General features: G+C 37.9%; 1 protein-coding gene across 4 annotated transcripts in view; it reads left to right on the top strand.

Moving 5' to 3' along the window:
* Nucleotides 1-16,105, top strand: part of NCOA2 (nuclear receptor coactivator 2) — a 188,310-nt gene that overhangs the window by 5,576 nt on the left and 166,629 nt on the right. For all 4 annotated transcript variants that reach the window (XM_063170152.1, XM_063170140.1, XM_063170144.1 and 1 more), the window contains exon 2: nucleotides 4,167-4,246. The gene's annotated coding sequence lies outside the window, so the exon portion shown is untranslated. The remainder of the gene's footprint in view (nucleotides 1-4,166; nucleotides 4,247-16,105) is intronic.

The raw sequence follows: 16,105 nt of genomic DNA, 5'->3' as shown, positions 1-16,105 counted from the left end.
ATTAAGGTGCTTCTTTGGAATGTGCATTTGTTTTTTGCAGCTAAGATGCAGTGTCCCCAGTAAATCATATTTACATTTTTCTCTTTGTTTATAAACTTCAAGAAGTTATTTTCTGTTTGGAAAGGAAAACTTGTATTTTGCTGGAATATTCCCCATTACATGAAAATCTTTATTGGATTAATGAAAGGGCAGAGAGTATAGGTGACAAATTAATTAAAATATCTACCGAATGTGTTGATTTGTCCATAAATATTAGGTAGTATGGATCACATGAGCTTCTATGAGGGGACATAGTGGGAACATATATCTGCTGTAGTGTTGACTGAGAGTTGCTATTTTGATGCTTTTTTAGTGAGCTATGTAAGACATATTGTTGCTCTTGGGTAGGATTTATAGTGGGCATATCACAATTGGCTGCTTTATTGGCTGCCTCAGTGGAGAAGCCTGGGACTGAAGAATTGGTATGGAAAGTGAAAGAACATTTTGCTTGTTAAGTCAGAATTATTATAGAATTTTACTCTTACTCTGCCTATGCTGTAATTCATCTGTGTGTGAACAGATTCAGTTTTTCATTGCTGTCAGTATTGATCTCTAATGAGCCTGGCCCATGGATTTTGAAGAAAATCACTCCAATTAAAAACAATGCAGTTTGTCACCTATTTGTACCTCATGGATTATGTAGGAGATACTAAACTGCATTTAAAAATAAAACTTCTTGAGAAGAGAGGAAAGTCTATGAATAAATTTGAGAGTGTATGCTGACACTTTTATTACACATATTTTTATGACCTTACAGATTCATCATATGTCTGTGCAATGCTATTAGAAATTAATAAAAAAAACCAAAAAACCCAAAGCAGCCCAAACCCTATGAAAACCCATGGTCCTAAGTTTTAATACTTGTCAATCTGAGAGTTCAAGTATCATCTAGGCTACAGTGGAGATTATTTTTCTTAATTCTGCTTACACCATGCTTTGAATTCACAAAGTAGCTTTTCAGCCCTTTCTCTTTACTCTTTCAAAATTATTGTCAGGGCTTGCTGACCAAGTACTTATATATTCTGAGAATACATGTGATTATTGTCAACTGATTTCACTTGCTAGTCTCTCTCCATTTTATACCTTGGTCTGCAGATACATGAACAATGTCCTCATCCTGTTCTATCAATTTTCTGAAATAGATTCTTTGTGGAGGAGTATTGAGTGTATAAAAATAAATGAATTCCAGTTTTCAATTAAATTCTCAAGGAGAAAAGCTCTTCTTCCAGTCTAAATCTTTGTATTTTTTCCAAAATTAAAATTTACAGCTAGAAATGTACTATTTTCTTTAAATGAGTCCAGAAGAGTTGTTGCTATTATCTGGGGTGCAAAAAAAAAAAAAAAAAAAAACTTGTTGATACTTTACAGGCTATAAAATGTAGCTCTAATAGCATAGTTTAAAGGTTTTTTATTTTAATTGCTTGCCAATTTTTGTTGGCATTTGCAGTGCAAACATACTTTTGCTTGTTTTGCTGGATTTTTTTTAAGTGTTACTTTGAAACAAAGATACTGAATTTTTCATGAGGCCTCAAAATATTTTTTGCTACAGTTCTGTGTGAAACTAGTGATAACTGCATGATGGTGAGATCATTTGTGGCTCCTTTTCTTCTTAGTTTAGGAATGATGGAACCTGAAGACTGAATGTAGATGAGAAAAAGCCTCTCTAAGCTCACCAAGTTCATGCTCACTAAGCTTGCATGCTGTGGATGGTCTCTTCCAAGTGTGTCTGAAAGTGGCAGTTCCCACTCCCTTTCAGTTTAACTGTAGTTTGTAGCATTGATGTTGTGTGTTTTGTTCACAATGGCGTTTTTGTGCACCACAGAGGTAAACACACCTTGGGTACCTGGAGTGGAGACCAGAAGGGAAAGAAGTGACTGTGCACAAATGGAAAGTAAAGATGTAAAGTGTTCTCAAGTCAGAAGACAGTGTGTTGTTCTGTTCCATATCAGTTGTTTTTAGTTGAGGTTTTTTGACCTTTAAAGCAGTTTTCTTTTACTCTTTGTGGGATGGAGGATTGGATGGTGGTGTTGGAAAATGGCAGGTGTGGCTGTGGTGCATTCCATTTTTATATTGTAGGTAATGTTGATAATTTGTGTATTATTTGAGGCAGTGATCTGCTCTTCATGTGGGCCTTTGTGCACCACTGTTAACAGAGTTATGCCACTGTGAGACCTGGCTTCTTGCAAGAGTAGTTCCCTTGAGTTCTGAGGGTCTTCCCAAGAAGCTCCTGATTCTTGTGGGTTGAGTGTAAATTTGCACAGGCATAGGTGGTAGTTGACTTGCTTCTTCTTCAGCCTCCAGAATGGGCTTGAGAAGGGAAGGCAAAGGACTAGCAGATCATTTTGTTGTCCATAACTTCACGTTCATCACTTCTTTTCTTCACTGACAGTCTAGTTTAGTTAGAGAAATGTACCAGAAATATACTAGTAATACATCTATTCAAGTGCATGAGCCTGTCGCTAGTTGCTGTATAATTCAAGAGGTTTTTTTGGGAAGAGAGGTCTTGTTAGTTATGTTTTTGTGTTTTGAAGGTAGTGCTTCTACTGTGAAGCTATAATGCATTGTCTTTGTTTTCAGACAATATTATTGTTAAGCGTTTTGTGAATAGAAAAATGAAAATCAGCAAAGCTTGTCTTTTCCAGTGGGCATTTGTGGACAATACTGTAATGGTCAGGAGCCACATGATTTGTGTACAGACTCCTTGAGCAGCTGTATTGGAGGCCACAGAGACCAGGAGGTGGGATGCAAAAAATAGGGAGAACAGCAGGGCAATAAAAGTGAGCAGCCACCTTAGTTGTAAAGAAAGAAAATGGTGGTAGAGTACTCATGCACTGGTGCCCAGCAGGTAAAAGACAGGAGATGAGTGGGAAATGTTTCCTGTTTACTGCTCCCTGGGGGAAAGGGTCTCCCCACTGTGGGCTGGGGCTGCAGCCCCCATGTGCTGCTGAGACTGTGGCTTCTCTTTGGTGTCTCTCTGAACTGCCAAAAGATCTAGTAGCTTACTTAACATTTTATTCCAAGACAAGATGGGTTTTTTCTGTCAACAAGGACCCACTCAAAGCCCTGAGTTTGTGATCCACAGAGCTTGTGTGCTTTTTGGACATTCCTGAGGAAATAATGTAGGCTTATCGTCCGTGTGTATATTTTATATAAGAACACTTCTTTGTTAGTGGTGCCCTTAAATAGTCTGTTACTGTAGTGGTATCCTGTCTGTGACTGAAAGAACTTATGCAGAGTTTGTTTGAAGAAGGTTTTTGTAAGAAGGCAGAAATGGCAAAGAAAGAGGTTGATTCTAAATTCTGCTACTCTCGAGGCATAATTAGTGTATGGTGGGGTTTTTTTGCTGATGACTCTTTTAGTGTACCTTTCATTTTATTTTTATTCTCATTTGCTTTATGTTCTGCCTTTTTGTTTGTCAGAATAGGAAGGTAGAAAACTCATCTTTGGTGGTTTGCTTGGATACATTTGTCATAAAGTGCTCTTTGACCTACAAACAGAAATTCAGGTATAATATTTGTGTGGGCAGTAGCACACTCCTTCTCCCTTGAAGGAATTATTTTGCTGTGGAATGTATAGCCTCTGTTCTATGGACTCTCCTGCTTTATGGGACTCCATATGAGTGAAAGGCTTTCTGTTCACTGGTGCTTGTCACTTGGGTCAGGAGTATTGTAAGTGGAGGCTGAGAGAAGAAACACGCTTCTGTACATGCAACTTATAATAATGGTTGAAAGAACACCAGTTTCTCCTTTTTAGAGATTTGAAACTAATGTGCTGTCAAATCAAGCAGTCAACCAAAAAAAGGAACCAAGCACTTTCAGAGTTCTCACAGATTCTTTAGTGAAAATAGAGGCTGTGTACTGTGTAAGTTAATGTAAACATTTTAGCTGCTATCACTGTGAATTTGCAGTCGGCAGCAGGTAGAAAGGAAGTTGTGTGACTGGAGTGATTGTGCAACTGGAAGGGGGTTGTAGTTATGTCTGGAAACACAGATAATGCTCCACAAAGTTTGCGTTTCCCTCGTTGTGTTTTGCTTAAAATGGCAATGTGCTAAACATCATATTTTTGTTCTTCTATGCCCATCTCCAAAAAAAAAGAGACTAATATTTTTCTCTCCAATTTGTTCCTAGCATACTTGAGATGTATCTGAGTAGTGAGGCCCCCTGCATACACAGCCCCTAGAAATCATTGTCTGCATCGCTGAGTCTTGGTGAGTTGTCTATATCCTATTGCATTTAATTGGATTGTGTTGCAGTTTTATCTTCACTGGGGAGTTTGATGTGAGATGTGTGAATTGATTGTGTGGATATGGCAGAACAAACCTTGATTTTAAGTAACATGGGGTATTGTACACTGAGTGGAAAGACTAACATTTTGGAAACTTTGAAAATGATGGTGAGACTGGTTGTGGAAGCAGAGGGTCCTTTGGTGCCACGACCAGGAATGGGACTTTCTGCTGAGAAAGGCTGAAGGGATCAACATGTGGTATTCTTTCTTATTAGGTTTGTTTGATATTTTATTCTGTAACTAAGAAATTGACATTTTTCAGATGTGCTGATTATGGTCTGTCTTATGGCAAAGGTTGATTATGAAATAATATAAGCTTTTCCATCCAACTCTGTGCACTAATAAATTACTTAAATTGAGGGTTGAAATTGGTATAATGACACTGATGACTTAAACTGCTTGTTGCTCAAGAATTACTGTCTTACGACTCCATCAGGCAGTGCTGTGCCTGTTTAACTCTGCTCTCAAGAAGGGATAATACCGCTGAGAATTAGAAAAAGAGACCCCTGCGGATTGTTTAAATGCAGACTAATAATAGTTTGGTAGTGCAGTGAAAGAAAGTAGAATATAAATGCTGTGGTTTTATTTTAGGTATGTTTGATATATCAGTATATTCACTTGGTATAAATCTTTTACAACAAATACGCATTTGAGATTTTATGTGAGAACCTTTTCAGTGTACTCATGAATAAATGTTGTCTTTTAACACATAGAGTGACTTATTAAGGTCAGAAATATGTATTTTTGAGGCTTGCACACTAAATATAGAGGTGGGAAATGAGCCTGCTGAAAGAGTTTTTAGTTGTTTGGGGGATGACTGTTTATAAAATGCCAACCAAGTATGGGTAAAATTATGTAAGCTCACATCAAGTATCATTTCCTCTTTTGTTAATTATGTTCAGCAGTTTTTGAAAATTAACAATGCTTTTCATTAAACTTTACTCATTTTATAGCATCAGTGAATGATAAAACAGGTTAAGCAGTTTTCCAGTGCTTTTTTCTGTCTTTTCTCTTTTCAGTTCAGATAAAACACTCTGAAGTTCATTCTATTCAATGAAGTTCATAATTCTAGTTAATAATCTGTTTTTGTTTTATACTAACTTGAAAATTCTTAGCCACAGAGATGTTATTACTTATTTATACTTATTACTTACATCATATTAGTTATTATTTATTTACTTACCTGGACTGCATAATCATAAGGTACTTATGCAGGTCTTCTCAATAATGATCTGCTTTTGTAATCATTTAAGCAAATTGTTTAAAAAAATGCTAATACTCTAAAATATTGTTTTCCTAGTGAATAGCACTCAGAATGAGTTAGGTGTATGTAATAAAGAGAAGAATGTCGCTGCCAGGATTCTCTGTAGAGAACATGAAATTTTGTTGTCAGGTTGATCGTATGTTTGTTTTCAGTTGTCTCAATTTCAATTTTCGATTAAAAAAATGAATGCATTAGGGAAATATGAAAATAAAAAGCAATTTCCATATAATTACTTGGGTTTTTTTCCTAATTAATTTATATGGAGGAAAAAAAACAACCTGTCTTTTCCTTAGTGTTGCTACATTCTGCACCAGAACTATAGATTTGGTTGATACAGTAATAGAAAATAATCTGGTAACTTCACACATGCTGACCGAAACACAGTTTCTGTGTTTAAGAAGTTCAAAACCTTTATTAAGAGCAAAATTTACATGAATATTTGTGTATGAAATCTATGGTGATGACATTTTATTAAACCACTGTAAAAAAATGGGTGTCATGAAAGGATATATAGGGCAAGGATGAAGCGGAGCGGTAGCTTTCACTCAGAAGATCCATTTGCTTTAAAATGTGTGGTTATCTCTGTGTTCCTATTATAGGCAGTTCAGCAGAAGTAGGTTCCATTAGCCAAAGAATAGTTTAAAATTTTGGTTCCATTGAATCCTTGGAAGTTTTTCTATGGAGTTTTGAGTGTCTAGGGCTTCAGACCTATTATTTGACATACTTGCATGCTCACCTTCTCTGTTGCAAGTTCAAAGAGCTGTAGCTGTTTATTTTAACCAGTATACCCATCTGAAATTATACTAGTGTTGGAAGGATACATCAGTTGGAGTCTCATTTAAGAAATCTGGGCCTTGGCTTTTGACTAGTGTTGCTTGTGGAATTATAAATGTTGGTTTTGACTGTATGTTGTGAGGCTGCACCACGACTCTGACTGAAATTGTGCACATTCAGCTTGTCTGCCACTGTATCAAGTTTTTTGGAAAATGAACCTACTAGTTAAAGCTTATTTGGTCTATTTTTCATGTTAGTTGAGGTAGTGGGTAGCAGCTGCTGTGTGCTCACAAAAAAGGGGGTGCAATTAGAATGATGATAAGTTTAGACTTGCAAAAAACCCAAACACATACAAAATCTGTTTTAATTTCCAGTCTAAAAGTTACCAGTCAGAAAGCATTTTTTTATCTCTCTCTCCTTTTTTCATGAAGTGGTTTGCTTTGTAAGGAATATTTCTCAGCAAAAAGAACATAGATTAGAGAAATCTCAGTTTTCTGTCACTCTTGATCTGGAGAGTCTGTTTCCATCTAACTTTGTAGTGATTTCATTGTCGTTTGTGTTGTAGTTAGTGTCAAGTGTGATAGAAAATATTTGTGTGTCTTTTTATTCTGAGTTATAGTGCTTGTTGTTTACAGCTGTAGTAGATACAGAAAATTCTGACAAATGTCTCATTTTTGACTGTGTTCTCCTAATACATCTTTGTGTAAAGGGAATGCTGTCAGAAAATAAAGTGCAATACTGAAAATAAAATTGCCTTATATCTAAACAAGTTTTTAGAGTTTACAAGTTTTACAAGCCTTGGGTATTAATTTAAGGATGCAAATGAGGAACTTTGAGTAGATTCCAACTATCAGACCTGAATAAGGCTAGCTTCTGTGAGCTTGTAAAGCAGGGCTGGAATGGTGCTTACCTAGAACCCTGGAGTCAGTTCAGAGCACCCTAATTCCCACAGAAGCTGTGTTTCTGAAATAATTGAAATAAAATATTGGTATGTGTAGTCCTTAATGAATTTGGTCTTCTCTGTGAAGGATACTTAATCTATGTTGAATTGGTTTGTGATAAATAAAGGGAATGTGTTTTCATTGCTAGACCTCAAAACTGGGGAGTTGTGTCTTGCATGAAATGCGATAAGATTATTCTGTGTTCAGTAGTGACATTAGTTAACATGAATTGCCTGTGAAGATGCTTGTAAAAGTGGATGCTTGATTATGGTGCATTTAATGTAATCAGCGTTAAAATGGTACTCCTAATCTGAGAGTGAAGTTCTGTGTGGGTGGTACGATGAGAACTGAAGTATTAGGAAATGAGCATCTACTGAGATTTTACACAATTGCCCCCTAAAAGCTTTTTTCCCCTAAAATTGGAACTGGGAGTTTATGAAAAACGTTATGTTGTGGAAAAGTTGAAATTTACACAAATGTAGTATATTGCATTTCTTTCCTTTAAATTTCATTAAAATCTAGAATACTGTAGAGAGAAATCTTATGCTTGCAACTAGCAGAACTAGATTTGTTAGTAATGAAAATACTTTTAAAGTACTTTCATAGTTTTGAGGCCACAGTGTTCAAATTCATTCTAAAGGTGGATTAAACTATTCTTATATATGTAAAACTCATTAACTACTGTAAACGGATTTAAATGGAGTGCTCTGTCAGTGAACTTTTTACTGCATTGATGGAACCAAACTTAATATATATCCAGGACTGTTGAAAATACTCATTCAATTGATTGAAGCTTGCCTTTTGTATGTAGTTATATCCTGGAAGATTATTTTGAACATTGCAGTTTCAGTGAGATAAATAAAAAATATTTAGGAAATGGGACTGCTAACTTGATTTTATTCACTTCTTAAATATTGGTTTTGACTTTGTAATGGACTTTGCTAAGATTTTTCATTTCTTACCTTGATAGGAGCCTTTTTATATGGACAAAGTTATACTGTATTAGCATTAGCAGAAGAAATAGCTGTCATTATCATCTGTGGAAAATCAATGTATATTTTATATATAGATTGATGACATTGTATCACCAGTATTGGAGCCTCAGAATTCTAGAGGGGTCAAGAACAGGACAACTGAGCACTTGCATCATCAAAGAAGATGAGATGCATTTACTTGGGCAGATTTTCCTCTGGGCCTGCCTTTAGTCCCTGAATTGGGAAGAGTGAAATATTTACATGACTTGGCTCTTGACAGTAAATAGTATTAATTAAATACAGGGCTTGGAAATGGTACTGGTGTTTCAGATGAAGGCCAGTAGATTTTGCCTTGGCTTTCTGGAAATTGAATTCCAGTAGTCTGTTTATTTGACAGCATTAGAGTACAATGCTTTGCGGTTCATGGATATTTGTATATATTAAAGTGGGTGAATTTTTCTAATACCACAATGTGGGGATGTTAGGCTCAGAAGACTTATCTACTGTAATGGTAAGGAAATGTGTAGATGATTATAATATAAAGTCTTGTACAATGTGTTTCTCTCTCATTAATTTGCTTTTATATTAACTGTACTGCCAAGAAATTACAGGTTTTCTTTTTAAAACAAACTTTTTGATGTTGAAAAAATCAGATGAAAGGTCCTAAATAAATCACAGAAGTTCAGTATTATGAAAATGATTTAGAAATATTGGTGAGTATTACAGTATCATTGTGCAGGGCTTTAACTATTCAAATATGTTACAGAAGCCTCCTCTAGTCATCTCACCACAACTGTAAAAAGGATACTGGCACTCTTCTATACACAGTATTTGTTACAGTATGTGTGTAAATGTGTTGCTAAAACTTTTTTGGCAACTGTGTCCATGATAAATGAAGAATATGCTCTGTTCTCCTATTCCAACATCTGTTTTTATGCTCTAGATTCTTGCCTTTTTTTCATTATCAGTACTTTTCTTCCTTCAGTAATCCCAAATCAATAAACTACAGCATTCTCTGTACACCAAACTCTGTATCTTTCAAAATGACAACAATAAGCAAACTAGGAATATTTAAAATTAGAATTGAGAAAAGAATTGGTTTTATAGTAGGTATTACAATTTGGTTTTTCCTTGAGGGAAGCTGTAGTAGTGTCAGGAGGAATTAAAATGTTTCTACTGACATTTTTTCCAGCGTGTTTTTCTTAGCTTGTATTTGAATGTTCTCACTTAAACTTTAAAACATTATCCTTATGAGTAACACATAGAATTGAAGATCCCTTTTTGCCTTGGATTCTTTTGTCCTTCAATCTCCAGTTGCCTATTTTACTGCTTTAAGAGAGTGAGACATCACCTACATTTCTCTCTTCTGGTTGTGAGCTTGAAACTACTGTGTGGTGACGCAGTTTATAATAGTATTTTAAAATGGGATAAAACCATCCACATTTCTCTAAAAGTAGGTGGCCAACACATGAAATTTCACTTGGGTTAATTTTTATGGCCTTTCAGTTTTCAGATGTGGTTTTTTGCTTGGCTTCTCTTCACAGATCCTGGTTAACTGTGTTTTTATTGCTTAGTCCTGCTGAACAGACTTGTGTAAAACTTTTTCTGTCTCGAGTTACAGTATGTAACTTCCAGAATGTATCCTGTGGTGGAATAGGGTTTATCTGCAGCTGATGGCACATAGAGCTTGATGCATGACTACTAATGTTTAAAATATTCCTTGTCCCTGACTGTGATTTTAGTCTTTCCTTCCTCATGAGCTTACTCTTTTGTCAATATCCAAGTTCTAGGCTCTTGATCAGCTGTATTGGGTTTGCATGGCCAGGCTCTGGTAATGGATAGATTCTTTGAGAAGCTTCCTCCTTGTCCAGCAGTGAGTATGCTCAGGGAGTTACTGGCACTTATGCCAGTAGCCTCTGGCAGTGCCAAAGACAGACCTGCTACTGGTGAAGGCTGGGCCAGTTCAGAATGGTGAGAAAACATTTAAGAAGAGGAAAAAGAAATCCTTGAATCCTTTTGCAGTTGTAATTGTGGGCAGAGAAGAGCAAGGTGGGAATGTGTGAGAGGAACAAGTGTGCAGACAGCAAGGTCAGTGCAGAATGAGGAGCAGGAGGTGCTCCAGGCACCAGAGCTGGGATCCCTCTGCAGCCCATGATGGCCATGGTGAAGCAGCTGTGCCCCTGCAGCCCATGGAGATCCATGGGGATGCAGGGATTTGCCTGCAGCCTGTGGAGGAGCCCCACAGTGGAGCAGGGGGTGCCTGAGAGGAGACTGTGACCCTGTGGGAGGCCCATGCTGGAGCAGGGTCCTGACAGGGACCTGAAAACCTATGGAGAGAGGAGCCCATGCTAGAGCAGGTTCTTGGTAGGACTTGTGATCTTGTGGAGGACCCACAGGGGAACGGCCTGTTCTTGAAGGACTGCACCCCTTGGAAGAGTGACCTAAACTGCAGCAGTCTGGGGAAGGCTGTTGCCCATGGGATGGACTCATATTGCAGCAGTTTGTAGAGAGTTGTTGCTCCTGAGATGGACTCACTTTAGAGGAGTTCTTGGAGAACTGTCTTCCATGGGAGGGACCCCATGTTGGAGCAGGGGGAGGACTCCACTTCCGAAATAGTGGCAGAGACAACAGGCGATGACCTGACCATAACCCCCATTCTGTCTCCTCCTGCACTGATGGGGGAGAAGGCAGAGCTGGGAAGGAAGGAAGGGGGAGGGAAAAGTGTATTTAAGGTTTTATTTTACTTCTCATTATGCTTCTCTGATTTTGTTAGCAATAAATTCAGTTAATATCTCTGATTCTAACCTGTTTTGCCTGTGATGGTGTTTGGTGGGTGATCCTTCCCAGTCCTTATCTCAACTAATGAACTCATTGTCATACTTTCTCTCCCCGTCTATCTGCAGAAGGGCATGAGAGAGGTCTTGGGTGGGTGTCTGGCATCCGACCGTGGTCAGCCCACTACAGCAACATTGAAATATTTGAGGAACCAATACCAGCAAGTCATATTGTATAACACTCTTGTTGCCACACTTAAAACATACTCAATACAAATCTACAGAAGCCAAAAAAACCCCAAACCAGGCCATCTTATATATGAGATATCACCTGCTGTTCCACCACTGTGACACCCCAACCGTGCTACCACCACTGCTGTACACCACAGGCTGTGTGCCACAACCTAAATGGTTAAATAGATTTATTCTATTAATTTTCAGCCTTAGTTGGTTCATGCCAAATGTGCTTTGTATATAGAACATATGTTTCACAATAGTATGTATTTATTTTTGAATACAGGCATGGAACCATGCATATGGTGCTCTGGTCCTGTTTTAGGTATTGTGGGCACTTAAAGGGGAAAAAACCTAGCAGCCTGCTGCTGCTGAGCTTGATTCCAGTAACAGTAGTTATCAAAGTTGCATCTTACTTACTCGCCCTCTTATTTGCTTCATCACTCGGTTTCTGAGGAGCTATTTCCTTCTGCCCCCAGCTTCCAGGAAAACTGGTTTGTGGTCTTCTGATACAATCTCATAAAGCTTTGGGATAGTCCCATGTTTTGTGTCAGGACAACTTGATCCATGACTGTGAGACTCTTTCTAGAGAGTTGAACTTACTTGAGTGTGTGTGTTTTGAGGGGGAATTGCTTACTGAAAATTTATTTTTGGCTAGCGTAAAGCTGTTAATGAGTTGGCTGGAATTTCATAAGTAGCTTCATTGAGGAAGGGGGTGAAAGTCCCTGCTAATCAGAAATGCTGTAATGGCTCACTTAGGAAATTCTGAAATGAAGTTTTGGATTTCAAGGCTAGAGTCACAGCAAGACTCAACAGTCAGTAAGCCACAGGAGAGGCACATGTGTGGCTGTGGGTACAGCTCTGAGTGGGAGCTGCTGCGGGGTGCAGGGAGAGGTCCCTTGCACGGCCGCCATCTCAGTGGCACAGCCTGTGCCCTGGTACAGGGCCAGCTCATGGGTCAGATGGCTCCCTGCTCCCTGGCCGCTCCTGGGCCCAGGGTGGCCCTGCCTCTCCCCATTGTGCCAGGCTGGGGACGAGCTAGTGGCCAGTGTTTACAGCTGTGGCCCAGAGTGTCACCTGCTTCACCCGGGACGGCTGCGGGGGCTGTGGCTGCAAATGCAGCAGCAGGCCTGGCACTGGGGCTGCACCCATCTTTGCTGAGGCAGGGAGAGGCTGCAGGGCCGAGAGCAGCTGGCCTCTGCCTTCTGAGCACTGGGATCTGGGTGCTCAGCAAGATGGAGGAGGGAGCTGCTCCTTCAGCAGATTCAGAGCAGAGATTGGCTTCTGGGTCTCCTTCCTCTCAGGAGATGGCTGCTTTCTCTGGGCTGCTCAGTGTTTCTGAGCTGAGCTTTGCTGCCTCTGGAATAGCTCTGCTTTTTTACTGGTGTGTAAATACTTTGTCAGAAAAGTGATTTTCCTACATTGGAGGCGAGCATCCTATCTGTTTCATGTGTCCTACAGTAAAGGGCAGTAGTTTCTTCTCATGCCTACTTTCATAGATGGAATTTACTTATCTGCTACCCATAAGGTTTTCTTCTCAGAGAAGGTATTGCAAAGGAAGCTAAGGTATACATTCACAGATATATTTAGCAATTACATCCTCTTGTGGATGTTCTTAATGCTTTGAATAGCTTACCCTACTTCAACGTGCAGTAAGCTATCTGAAACAAGGGCATTTTTTCCTGGTGAATTGACTATTTGCACAACTTGTAACAGTTTTAAAATGTGTTTTTTCTGTTCAGTGGCTGAAATAAAAAATTCATTATAGACACAGCTCTGCTCCTTGTATCAGATGTATGATTGTCCATAATTAAATGGATGCATTTGACTACAAAGATGTAATACAATTAAAGTTTCACGTGGTTGCCACTGCTTATGCCATCTTTTCTTTCCAAATCTGTTGCTGAGGTCAGTGAGAGGTATTTTCTTGTGTAAAACTGATGAATTTTTGAAAACCTGAAAAGATCAAAATAAGACCTATTTAGATATCTCAGAGCAATTGAGGAGTAAAAATGTGAACTATGTAGAAAGTGGCCAGCAGTGGTAGAATTGAACTCTTAAAAATTTAAACCCGCTAGGGAGTACTTTGTGTTGTGGTGGGAAGGGCCATAAGCTATAACTTTTCTTGCTGTTGACATGATTTGGAGACTGTCTTACTGTTCTGATTTTGTGGAAATATTGCTGTATAAGCATAGTGGTAACTTCTTCATAAATGAGCTGTACTCAGTTCTGTTACACTTGTGTAAATAATTTCTACTCAAGTTGTATTGCGGAAGCTGAGAAGGGACGGCTGTGACCCTGCCCTTAGAATTTCCTCAGGGGAGTAGGGACTTTTTTTAAGAGATGAGATTCTGAGAAGGGAAATAAGGTTTCTGGAGAAAGTTTGAGCTAACTGGCAGTACAGGAAAGATGAAAATGTAAAATCCAATATTAGGTTAAGCCCGCTTCTGCTAATATTTCACTTGCATTAGCTGAATGTAAAGACAACATTGTGTTTTATTGGTTTTTAAATGATTTTGCTTACCACTGGCAGGGAAGGAAATCAGTAAAAGGGAACTGGTATTTTCTTACACAGACTATGTCTTGAGGAGGAGAATAAATCTGCAACAACATGAGACTTTTTATTGCATATTTTAATAATTAAAAATGTGTGGGGGTTTTGTGTTTTTTTCTGTGTTGTAATTTGTAGTGGTTGCAGTATCAGTTTTTAGTTCTGAATTGTTGATTTGTTTAGGATACCAGGTGATACCAGCCACTCTTACACCATGCTGGTGATGGGTTCTGTGGCTCTTGCTGTGCTAAGCTTCTGCTCTTCTGTTGAGCAGGCAGCTAAAATGATTTATTTAGGCTGGCTGAGGGTCAGCTACAAAAATTGAACGTATTGTTGACAGTTGTTTTTTTTTTTTAATTCCACCAATAGTTTACATAAGGTGGCAAGAACTTTTTTTTAGAATTTGGGGACTTGGAATATTTGCCTCTGCATGTGATTGAAGTTTTACTATAATGTTACCCATGGGAATGAACTTACATAGGCAACAGCAGGGATAGACCTTGTGCTAGAGAGCCAGGGGCTTATTCTTCAGTGCTAGGTTTGCCAGAAGTGTACTAAACAAATCACTTGAGCTTAAGTTCCTCATTTTCTTAGCTGTAAAATGGGGTCAATCCTCATTATTTTCTCCATACGCAAAATTCAGATTCATTGGCATTTGTGGATTGTGTTGAGAAAATAAATATATTTATGTACTTAATTTCATAAAATGTAAATAAAATGCCTACTTCTCTCTACCAATGTGCATTAATACTGAAATTGTAAAAAAATGCTAGAGAGAACTTGCCTATTAAAACATTGAAGCAGTGGCCTTTTGCTGTCTTATTAAACAAGAATCAACCTAGATTGTTTTGAGTTAGCAGTATTTTTGTCTGCTTTTGTTATGAGATAAAACACCAAGTATTGACTTAACTTCACATTTCACAGGAGAAGAATTAAAAATTATCCCTGTGAAGGGTGACTATTTGAAATTCTAATTTAACACTTCAATAATGGGTCAAGCCTGTTCTGAATCCTCTGTGGGATTATTTGATTTGCTGTCTGGTTAACCTCAAGGAAAATGGGATGTCTTTAAATTACTAGAGGTGCTAGCTATCACCTTATAATGGAACCAAAAGGGAAAATTTGATGTTTTAAATTAGGATTGTGACCTGATGACTAAGGTCTTGTATGAATGGGGCTTATTTTTAAGTTCTAACTTAAGGTTGAAATTGTAGGGTGGTGATAAAGGTTTGGTTTTGTTTGTTTGTTTGTTTGTTTGTTGTTTTTTTTTTAGTAGTTGTTTGGTTTTTGGTTTTGTTGGGTTTTTTGGGGGGTTTGTTGTTGGGGTTTTTTGTTTTGGTGGCTTTTTGGTTTATTTTTTTGTTTGTCTGTTTTTGTTTTGGGTTTTTTTGCTGACCGTCAGCTTTCTAATTGGAGATTAATATAATTGAGGGATAAGGAGGAAATGTCTTTAACTGGAGGGGAGTTGGGGTTAGGGTTTTACTATTTGTTTTGTCTTCAGTGTTATTTACGCATGGAGAAGTTTTTGTTTTGTGTTTCTTCTGTTTGCATAAATGTTTTGTGCCCCAACAGGAAGAATCTGTATTTTTTTCATAATAAAATTGATTATGAAATATAATTCACGTGACTGGAACTGAAGGGAGTTCTGCTTTTTATAAGTAGATAAAGAAGCAGCTTGTATATTTTGCAAGTTTATGCATGTAAAGTTTATCCTGCCAAAACATTTAAAATTAATTTGCAGATTACTGAAATACAAGTACTCAACTGTTTTATGCTGTGTCATACATGAAGGGAGTATTTGGCAGTTATTTAGTAACTTGAATTTGGGGGAGTAAAAGCAGGGGATTTTCAGTTAAAAATTAATTCACTCTAACATTTTACTTTTCAGTATTTTATATTGGAAATTTGGTACATGTTGCTGTTACATTTTTTTTCAGCCACACTTCACCTTTAGAAGTCATAACAGAACTAGTCATATCCCAGCTTACTTCTCTGTCTTACAAGTTAAGTTGAATTTTTAAAAAATGTCTCTAGTTTGTGATGTTACAGGATATAAATTAAGACAATGAAATCTTGGCATAATGCATAATTTTTACCGGTGAGTAGTATTGAATGGAGACAAACTGTGCAGTGTGCCTTGCTTATACTGAGAAAATTCACGAGACTTTTTGACATCAGTTTTGACATGAGTCGTGGACTTGGCTCCAGCACTGTTCTGAGTGTAGCCTGTCCTACAGAACTTTCCATTGCCACACACCACGTGCCTGGAT

The sequence above is a fragment of the Melospiza melodia genome, chromosome 1 (genome assembly GCF_035770615.1).
Source record: "Melospiza melodia melodia isolate bMelMel2 chromosome 1, bMelMel2.pri, whole genome shotgun sequence".
Taxonomy (NCBI): domain Eukaryota; kingdom Metazoa; phylum Chordata; class Aves; order Passeriformes; family Passerellidae; genus Melospiza; species Melospiza melodia.
This window is presented reverse-complemented; position numbering and strand designations above follow the sequence as displayed.